This window comes from Penicillium nucicola (assembly GCF_028828085.1).
Source record: "Penicillium nucicola strain IBT 29836 chromosome Unknown utg000005l, whole genome shotgun sequence".
In the NCBI taxonomy this organism is placed as follows: Eukaryota; Fungi; Ascomycota; class Eurotiomycetes; order Eurotiales; family Aspergillaceae; genus Penicillium; species Penicillium nucicola.
This window is the reverse complement of record NW_026643129.1, coordinates 469272-481218: the sequence shown is the minus strand read 5'-3', so window position 1 is coordinate 481218 and position 11947 is coordinate 469272.

The following is an 11947-nucleotide window of genomic DNA, read 5'->3' as shown; positions in this document are numbered from 1 at the left end:
GAAGGCCTTACAGTTAGAGAGGCATCAACCTTGATATCGCAGCTAGTACAACCTGATTTACCGCAAGGATCTAATAAGGTAAATCAGGGTTTAGCCCTTTCTCAGTCACGTACGAGGGCAGTACCAAGATGTTCCGAATATGGAATTCAGGGTCATAATAGGAGGTCATGTCCCACTAGATCTCGCGTTTAGTTTATTCAATTTAATGGCGTTTTGGTTAAGAAAAATCCATTTAAAATAATCAAGTTGGGTGGGGTGCGCAGCTTGGGGGTCTGTTACGTTAAGGGGAAAGAAGTACTATTAGTTAACTAAGAAGAAATCTATATCTATTAGTATAAAATTGGTACTACCCTATACCTAAGAACCTATAGTCTTACTAGTAACATACTACTATAACTTAATATAGAGAGTAATAAAGATATTTTTCCATTAAAGAAGACCAATAAATCTTCTAAAAACAGTGATTTATTTATATTATAAAACTCGTCAAACAATTTAAAATCCTCTTATACGATACGAAGAAGACAAATGGTATCGAAAATATTAGCGATCACGTACCTAGATCATCCTAGACGTAATAACAAGAGTACTATTCTAGTTAACACCCTAATAATAAGTTAGAGGTATATTCTATTAGAATCAAGGAATCGATATTAAGAATAGTTATGAAAAGGTACTGAGCTGGATATAAAAGATATTTATCGGTTACTAGATAGGTTTTCTACCAAGTAGTTGATATAAAGATAGGGGATTATAGAAGTTATAATTTATTCTTGGTTATAGATTTATTACAAAGAAGTACTGTTAATAAGAAGCTACCTATTTTTATATATTTTTTAAATATAGACGAACCTTAGCTAATTCAATATAATAGGAATATATAACGTAATATATACTATCATGATTAATAGGACGAAGGATCTGAAAGCTTATGCAAAATTCATTGAGTAACCGGAGAGTTTACATCATAAATAAAGGCAGGCTTCTTCAACTACTAATAAGTATTGAGCTATTTATTAGTTATTCACTAGTGAGTTGCATAGTCCGGAATATAAATCAAATATAATAAATAAATTACAACTCAACTTAATAAATTTGGCCTATAGCAATCTTTGTTTATACTATATTTATTTTCAATGGGGCTATTAGCACTTAAGCTAACGTTAAAGATATTCTGTATTGCGATTATAAAGATATACCAATCTCACGCTTTTATATTTGTAATCTTTAGTATCTTTTATAATAACAATCACTTAGCTAATCGACAGCGTCTAACTTACGGGATAGTATTAATAAATAATCTTTTTAGTGTCTATCGGTAAGTAACAAATAAGGTAGAATAGATATCTGATTATTAGGGTATAATAAACAAGTGTGATATATATCTTATTTATTGTATAACTTAGGCTGTTTAGCTCACTAGTGAGCTAGGTTATATAAGCGATAGGTAGATATCACTCTACACTCTTTTAGTAATTAATTCATAAGAAACTAACGCATATCTTCAATTTCGATATATTCTAGTTTTAACTCTTAATAAGTTTACTATAATATCGAAATATATATCTAGTACGTAGGAAACTAACGGTAGTTATAGTAATAGTTCAATAATAGAAAGATGATGTTTTAATAGGAGAACATTTGAATTGAAGGGAATTTATAAATTTTAGGCTATAAATAGCTCACGTAGTCTTGAAGCTTCTAAACAAAGTCTAGCCCCTAATAAAAGTAGGAAAGTTGATTTTAATACTTCAGTTATTTAGTTATGAGCCGTATCACGTTATTAAAGCACGTAAAGAGGAACTAATCGAACCTGTAATAGGCTCATTTATAAGATATTTTAGGAATCACTGTGTTTATTATTTAATTATATCCTAATAGTCTTCGAGTAGAGAGATTAAAACCTTAATTAAAGGGTTTAAAAACTATTCTCCGAGACAGCCTATCCAACGTTTCTTAAAATAGTAATTCAAATAAGATATCGGAGATATTACCTAGATATAAGATATATACAAAATAGGTAAGTAGATTCGAGAGGTCTTTAAAGGGCTTTATTTAGTAGACTTCAGTATTTATAGATATATTAGATTAAACTTTCCACTACCACAAAGTTATGTATCTTTTTTTCGTTTATTAATACTTACGCGCTATATATAGGCTTTATTACTGTTTACATGAAAGATACTCCATAGGAATGAGTATTATAAGTTAAGCTAGCAATAAGTTAGCCGGCTTTATAATTAGCCAATAAGTATTACTTACTAACTTAGGTACTATTAACTTAATCCTTATCTAAGTAAGTGTTGAAAGCTACGATGTCTTGAGGGAAATAATTACCTCGTAGGATGTATAATAAGGATCTTTATCGAGTTACTCAAGTTCAATGGTTCATTATTATGTGATAAGCCTTTTATATACTAGGAATCTCTGCCTTAAGCTTATTTTAATTAGATACTTAGAGGATGATTAATCACGGCAGCTATTAACTTATGGCGCATTTATGGTATGAACTAACTATAGCTAGCAGCTTTGATTTTTACTAGTAAGTAATAGAACCCGCGAAGCATGATTTGAAATATTCGTATATATCAGGGCCTGTCTCAAGAACCTTAGAATTAAAACTACTTGATATCTCGTTAACGTATTTTCTATTATACACCAGGTAGTATTAATTATAATTCTTTAACCGGATATATTATCCGTTAGTATATAATAAAAGGGAGATATGTACGTACCTACTAATACTCATAGATTTTAAGTATTTTTGAGTGCTTATTTAAATTATGAATATCCTGTTTAAGAGAATAATTATATTATAGGGCCCTTAATAGACTTATTAAGAGCAAGTAAAGATAGAAAGAATGTGAAAAAGTGCACAACTTAGAGGCATCTGATTAGGTTTAAATAAGATAAGTTTTCTAGGAACTTATCGAGATATAAGCAAGCCTAACAACTTCCTTCGGTAGCGTTACCTTTTGGTAGAAGAGCTAAGCTTCCTCTTTAAAGGAGTTATCTATAACTTATATACTAATTTATTTACTTGAGATAGTAGCACTTAGACCAACGTTTGGATCTATATTAGGTTTTTATTCCAATAGATTTATGGTCTTATATAATTCAATTCAGTTCATTCGAAAGTTTGTACTTCAGTATATGCTGCTCACTTAAATTCACTTGATTATGAGAGATTAAACGAGTGAGATAACTAACCCGGGTGGTTATTAAGATAGCGAGATATATATATTATAACCTGTTAAAATTATAAAATCATTATTCATAATTTAAACACGACTTGTATGTATATAGCATTAGTATTGGTCTAATATATTAAGATATATTTATTACGCGTAGTTTTTTGATTTTCACTTACTACAAAATAGCGAAGCTTTTATGATGAAACCAAATAGGGAGTAAGCTCTTAATATAGTAGGCAATCAGTAGAACTATATCTTATCATGTTTTAATATAAAATAATAAAAGTTTATTAAAGCTTTAAGTGAGTACGTTCAGCTATTATATATAGAATCTTTATCTTGGTTACTATAAGGTATTTGTATTAGAACTGGTATATCTTAATAGAGACTACGCTAAATATAGTAGATAATAGCCACTAGTCACGTATAGCTTAGCAGAGTGCGCTTATTAACATAGTAGCAGAGTATAACTACCGTTAGGTAGTTATAGTAACCCTTTAGTTCACTATATACCTGACTAAGCTCTCTTTGTAGGTCATAACAATTAATAAGATAAAGTGTAATCATTACTAGGATTACTATCTATAATTTAGTAGTATTTTATTACGCTAGCTAATTGCTACGTACTACATATAGTACGTAATTAATAAAATAAGGGAGTGTAATTGTATAGTAGTAGTTATACTGGTATTTTTGGGCTATGTCCTCACTTTATAAGCCCTCGTAGAGGTTTAGTATTTAGAAATTAATTTATCTTAGCCCTATATAAATTAAAAAAAATGTTAATACGTATTATTATAAGCGTAGATTATAAGCTAATATAGAAACCAACGTAGTATAATTCACTACCGGGCTAGACCTATCCAAATTGATTAAATATTAACGTATTCATTTATCTTTGCTATAACGATATTAAATTCAACTAGCCACTATCGGGGTCTATAAGGATAGATATTTCTCTTATAACCTAGGATCCTGTATTCTAAATATCTTAGTAGGGCGTTCGTACGCGGCTTAAGAGGGTGCCGTAGTAGGCCCTACCGCGTAGGGTATTGGTGCTGGAATCGCTTTGTGAGACTACGCTAGTCTCGGGTTGTAAATAGGTAAGCGAGATATAAGCCTAATATAGCGTATACAATAAGAAGAATATATATTGTAAGAAAAGTAATCTAAACGCTGATTCTAGGCGTAGGCTTGCTATTTATCCTTGGATTCATATGACCCTATTAGGTGGTAATATTGTGAGTAAGCATGACGTTATCTTAACACCACCTTCGGGAATTGGGTCAGTTCCTTAAGTCTTCGGATATTCAGTAAAATATATCTCCATCACTTGGTGTCTCGACAAAATCAGTTGGTAGTGGTTCTGACACACTTACTCCAGCTATTCTATGAATATAGAGACTTCTAGAACTAACTATCCTCTCTTCTGATAAAAGTATTTGCCTTATCATATCGCGGTTTCTTTTTCATCACGTCTTCTTATTTTTACAGCGTAAATCGCTTACTACTAATATTTTTGGAGTTACTATTACTTAGGTTGTTATTTGATATGATTTCGAAACCTAATTTAACGTATAACTCAGCGGACTTAGAGGCTTTTTAAGCGCTATTTTAAGAAGAATTTTATTGAGGAGGCGTATTCTTATAATAATTAAATATAGTTCGAGGGTACTTTTACGCCTTCTCCCTACCCCGGCTTAAGAGGGGTACTATAAGACGCTACTAGTCTCTAGGCTTAGATAGGTAAGCGAAATAGACTCTGATAAAACATATACATAATAGTAATAGGTATATATTGTATGTAGTAGACTGAACCCTCATTCTTAGAACGAGCGTAGGACTACTATTCTACTACTATCCGTATATGATGATATAACTAATATATCGGGACTAGGTTAAATCCTATGACTAGTGACCAGAATCCTATTTATTCGAGTTATATGGTATATTTCGAGGCTCCTAACGAAGTCTGTTAGTGGTTAGTCCTAATAGGTTCGAGCATCGACTTCGAGCTAGCCTAATAAGGGCTATTAGGCACTAGACAGGCGGTGGAGAAGCTATTTATCATAGTCTCCGATTTAAAACTTTCTTACTCGTAAGTTTTATCGAATTACGGTGTTAAATAACTACCGTAGCTATCGAGTATTTGTACTCTTTACTTCTACTTCGTACGTAAAGAAGTAGACGGAAAAAACAGAGTTTTAAGCTATCGAAGTCTAATTTTATTAAAAGTCTAAGTATTAGACCAACCTTGATTCTCCAAGGATTTAGCTTGTTCAATTTTTATATAGGGAGAAGGCGCCTACTACGTCGAACTTATACACTTAATTCTAGTGACCTACGCGTGGATTTAGGCTCTAGAATTTTTTACTCATCGTGGAATAAATCACCTTTCTAGTCTTTATTATACCTAGTACGAATCCGGTCCCATTAAAAAAGTTACAGATATCGTCGGGGTCGATACTATACGAGAGGACTATTTCGTATATGAGAAACTATCTAGAAACTCACTTTAGGTCTTTATGTTTACCTCGCTAATAGGCGCAGTATTTTCTACGTAGGAAGACGGGCGACATTAAGCCTGAATAAAATATTTCACTGAGTAGAAATATTTAGACAAAAGAAGTATGATTAAAAGTTTATAACTTAGCTTATAAAGGGTAATTGAATAATCATTAAATTATTATCAATTTTAAGAGAACATTGTTACTCTTAGATATTCAACACTATATATAATCCTACTATTCTCTGACATATTAGAATCTCTTAATTAATATAAGTACTTCATAACTAGTTAAGTAATACTATAGGGGCCTAATACTATATTATTTATATTAATATATAAATGAGTGTTCAATAGGTTCTAATCTACGGGGGATCTCCTAATATTCTTAATACTAATATAGGAGATAGCTATTAATAGCTTCAAGGGCCTTATATACCTAAATAGTGATATCTAGTAATCTGATAAAGATAAAGCTTTATGATAACTATACGCGATTTTAATATAAACTATTACCCCTAGTAGATATGTACCCTATATATGTGACTATACTAATACTATACTCCAAATCTATAGTTATATATAGGTAAGTGAAGTAAGGGAAATGATGTACCGAAACTCGGCATACTTGATTAATTAATTTAGTGGAGGCGTGAAATAAAACGTATATCTTATATCCTATATATTATTTAGCAATCATTTGCTCACGGGGTATTCTAAATTATAGAATAGCACTTCTTTATTATAATGGAATCTCGGGTACTAATTGTAATCAATCTCCTTCGAGTTATATAAGTCTGACGTGCTATGGGGGACAAGGTTAGTCCCTGTAATCCACTAGGAACTCAATACCGGTTTTAAATATTAGGCGCTAAGGCTCCGATACCCCTAATTAGAGGTAGTCTTAATATATATCGCCTTCTAAAAAGATATATAAGAGGTATCTTGGGTCTAATCTAGCTAAAATATTATTCATTCTACAGTACCCTTTACTACCTATATTGTATAAAATGAATCTATTAACATAGAAAAAGAAATATTGTTTTTTTTTCGTTTTATCTAGACTTACTTCTTTCTTCTGTTAAGGATGTATTTTACATTTAAGCTTACCAATTAAAGAAATACTGAGTTATTCAACCATGTCAATTTCAAAACTTGAAGTCTGCCCTTAAATTAGCCCTTTAAATCTATTAATATTAACTATTCTTCAATGATAGATCTACCCTCTCTTCTTCTGATTGTCTAATACCGCCTAAACCTAGTCTAACATAAATCAAAATATCTCTGATATGAAATTTAACGCTATAGCTCAGAACTATATAGCGTTTTTATTATTAACTACTTTGTTAGACTCAAGGTCTAGAGGCTATCAGTATAATAAAAAAATCCTACTATAGGCGAAATGCAAGTATAGCTCGTATTATAAAGAAATTAATTTTATATCAATACCTTTAGAATACTAAGCTCTAAGCCTAATGACCTACATTATAAGAAGCCAGCTTTCTATTTTCAGCGATAATAGGTCTATAATTATTACATTATTTCCTGTATTTTATAAGAGTATAAGTAATTCCCTGTGTATATCTAAGCGTACAATTTATAATATCTAGTAATATTATTTTTTTAAACGAAGGTAAAGCGATGTATAAGAGTAAATCAGGAAAATTATACTTCTAAAAGGGGAAAGGCCGTAAGGCTTTATATAGCTAAATACTAATCAAGAACTAACAAAGAGGCTTTTGCGAGTAATATAGAGTAAGGAGGGCTTCAAAGCGTCAGAACCAGCATAGGTGTGTGTGGTATGCATGGTTTGACAGGGAGACTGCGCCGAACCGTACACAGTGGCTGCTGGTCACGTGTAGCCTGACGGAGTGCGCTGCTTGATGTGGTGGGAGAGCTGGCTGTATGACGGTAGTCACAGTAACCTTTTGGTTCGATGAGCACCCCACTAAGCTCTCCTGGTGGGTCGTAATATAATTCTACTCATCGCTAGCAAACCGTCATAGTAACACTTTTACCATATCAGATTAGGCTAGAAGTTATTTCAAAATTCCTTCCTATTTTATGTTTGCTTCACATATTTAGAAGAGGATGTATTTTAAATATAGAATTCACTATGTGTTAAGCTAGAACTACTCTTTCTTTCGCTACGGCAGCTAGCTCATTTCCCTCGTTCTATCAGTATTGAGCGCACATACGAGCAAAGCGTTTATACGGCTATAAATATACTAGCTAGGCAGCTGTAATTGGTTAACCAAGTAATTGATTCATTCAAATAGGAACATTATACGAAACGTAGTATTTTTTTTATGGTCTATCGCTTAAAAGACGTGAATATATGGTGGTATCTTAAAGAACACGGTATCTAGTCTATACAATAAATAAAAAACAAAATGTATCAGATTTCATTCTACGCTATTCTATAGTTTATTTATTAGTCTCGCCTAGTTACATTATATGTATTACTCCTAATATATCGATATATTATAAAAGTATAAAAATAGAAGAGCGGCTAGCATATAATTATTTGTTTCTACTATTTATCTAAAATTAGTATTTACATGCCATATTTACTGAAAGTAATATAAATAACTATATATTCATGCATAAAGAATTTTGTAGGGCTTCGCTAGATAAGTAAATAGTTTCTCTCTATATCTCCTCCCGTTACCTATTATACAAGTACAACCTACCTAGCTTTATCTTATTTTCACTTTCTTACCTCCTCTTAGATAGACAATTAAATATGCACCTTAGATAAATTTATTTCAAATATTATATATATTGTAGCGGGGGAATTGCTTACTGCATGAAGTAGCGGTCTATGGATGATTCAGCACTCATGATGTATTTAAGACCTCTCTACTCTACGTAGAACAAGACAGACACATTCTTCTCTTCAGACCATCCCTATGTGCTCTCCTTTCCTATAGCTCTACCTCTTGTTAGGTTTGCCTATGCTCCTACTGCTATTGTCGACCCGTCTGTTTTGACCAGACTGCCATCGCGCTATCCCATTTCAATATTTAGTTTAAAGCCCTATGACCTATTAATGTCAAAATTTATTAAATACTATAAATTAAAAAGTATCTTCTACTAATTCCCTATGAAACGAGAAATAGCCGTATGAACTAATTTAGTAAAATAAAGAGAAGCTTCATATTAGTAATATTGCAGTTTAAATCTTACTTAAATATAGTAAATTAGAAATATTTTTCATTTAGTAAATAAATTCCTAGAAGGGTATTCAAAATATTTTACCAAGTACCTGGTAGTCGTATAAAACTTCTTTTACATATAGAAGTAACTTTTAATTCAGGGAATCTGTATAGTACGTTATAAAGTTCATATATCCTTAAAAATGATCATAACAATAAGTAAAGAGTAAGCTTAGAAAAGAAAGAATTAATAGAAAGAGGATAAGATCCCTCCCTAACTGACTTATCTCGTTGAATTATAACGTAATGCACTATCCAGCGGCTATCTCCAAAATACATAATAAATGCGATATTTTAGCACCTTGTATTTCAACAACCTCATTGGTGTTTTATTTGACTCTTCCCAGATAGCTATTGATAAATATTTTTACCCTATATATCAATTTAAATAATCTCAAAATTACATTGCTGAGAGCCAGAAATATGTATAATAATATCGCAGTGACAAAAGTGTAAATAAACACAATAATTCTAAATCTGTAGACCTTACATAGGACCAAAATTTGCTCAATATTTCTATATTACTTTTTACTATATAATTACTTCTTTGTAATACTAGTAGTTTATTTACAATTTAATTCACATGTTATTCTAAATGTCTCTTAATCTATGATTCAGAATGTCTATTAGTATCCTCATCTATTTCATACATAAGTAAATCACTACTTATGAACCAATATCCCTAGGTTATAACTTTTAAGATAGATAAGGTTAATCATATGTACGTACACACTACACTATTTTTCTATCACTCCAATATCTAAAAATCAGTGTAAGGTTATATATATGAGCTTCATATAGCTGAAAAAATCTTCGCAGTCTAGACAGGCCACTATTTAGACCGCCTATTAGAAATAGTATAAATAACCGTATCCAAAATTTTTGAATGTTCTTACTAGAGTGGCTATTTCTTTGAAACATAAAAAGGGCTTTATACAATACATAAAAGATAAAGGTCTTTTCATAAGAAATAAATTGAAACGCCTAGAAAAGTCCTGTTTGTTTTAAGCAGTAAAATCTAAAAAATAAGAGGTGCTTTGAATAAATTACTATTGAATAATAGGCTATATATAGGCGAGGCTATATAATATTTTATGAGATATTACTCCCTTCTAAATTCTTTTGAAATTATCAAGACAATAGATAATGCATCAGGAGTACCTATCTGGTATTGAACAATTTAATTCTACCTTTGATCACTCCTTTAACTAGAAACTCCCTTTATATTGTAGATCCAAATCTTTTAGCTAGCAAAAAGTACTCTTCTCCGTTGCTTATCGTATATAATACACTATATTTAAATTATGGCTTAGTGCTCAAATGAATAAAAAGTATATTAGATTAGACCGTAAAACTAATACTAATCCTTCCTATTTCTACGTCATATAGTAAATTTGAAAAGGTCATATAAATATAGTCCAGGTGTATATTTTGGATAAATACCAATAAAGCTTCGTAATACCTAATAGGCCTCTATTTCTCTTAATAATCAGGGGACAATTTTTCCATAGAAACAGATAAATGTACATACGTTGACTATGATCGAGAAATGATATAATTAATATCTTATATATTACCATACAATTAACAGCCCCACTATTTTTAACCTCAAGGTCAGATAAACATGAGATTACGCTAGTCTCTAGGTCTAGTAATTAAATGAGATAGAATCTAATATAAATGTATAAAATAATAATAGAGATATAGTATTATCAATAGACTAAACGCTGATTCTCAGAATCAGCGTGGGACTACTACTTAACTGCTGTCCTCACATGACATAACTAATGCATAGGAACTATGCCAGTGCCCAAAACCAGTAACAGGACCCAGTTATCCGAGTCGTATATCCGATTGAGAGGGACCGAACACCCCCAGTCAAGAGGTGATCCTAACACTAAATTAATATACTTAAGTAATTATTACAGTTCATTCTCAATGACTATATCTTATAGACTGTATATATAACATAATATTATCTAAATAACTCTAGATAATATTGACCTTTCTACCTTAATATAAGTAAGATAAGTATATATCTACTTAAGGTAGAATTAATCACAGCCCCTATCAAGCTCCCCACAGTGAAAATTTGGGTTTTGGGCTTTTAAGTATATAATGCCATAGTTATTATAGCCCAAGGTTTAGTTAGACATTGTGAAAATATCATACATTAGATGAACTCCTTATTAGTAGGTTCAATAACTCTAGGTAGATCAATATTTAATTACTACCTTATCAATATTAATTATCTCCCGTTCATTCTCTATAAAAAGCGAGATACTTTTTCGTTTTATATCAATACATAATTTGGCTTATGTATCTACGTATGCTTTTTATTCTTATAGTATACCCATCATAGTCAGCTTACGCCACCTTATCTGTACATAATAATCATACTTATAGTAATTATAGTAGCCCTTCATTCCAAAAAGCGTAGTAGCTCTCTTAATTTAGTACATTATATGATAAACCCAGCGCTATACTAAAATATATATATATTTATTCTACATCATATAATGTTCAAGGCGGTATACCAAATCTATTTTCTATATAAATCAACTGATATACTCTTAGTATTTATTTCACTATTAAAAAGTTACTTCATTTGATTATTTATCACCACCTCCGATTATATCATTTATTAACCGGCCTAATATCCTCACCCTTGCCGCATACAACTAAATTTATTATATAAAACACGCATTATCTATTGTTGATTGAATACACATCAGTATAACTAGATATATTGATATATTGATATAATCTTATATATAGAATAATCAATTAGTCATCTAGTATTTTAGCTCAATACCTACTTCTGTGTTTTAACTAACCATTTATCGACCAAGTTAAATGACCTATCATCTTAAAAGAGCACATTTTAACCATTCCACCAAAAATTAACGCTACTTGATGTATCAGGCTCATAACCCAGCATATTATAAAAGACCTTCCAAGGATACCTCTAGATATTAAGATGATTAGAATAATGAACAAAATAAAAATTTTCTTCAACTTCTTTATAA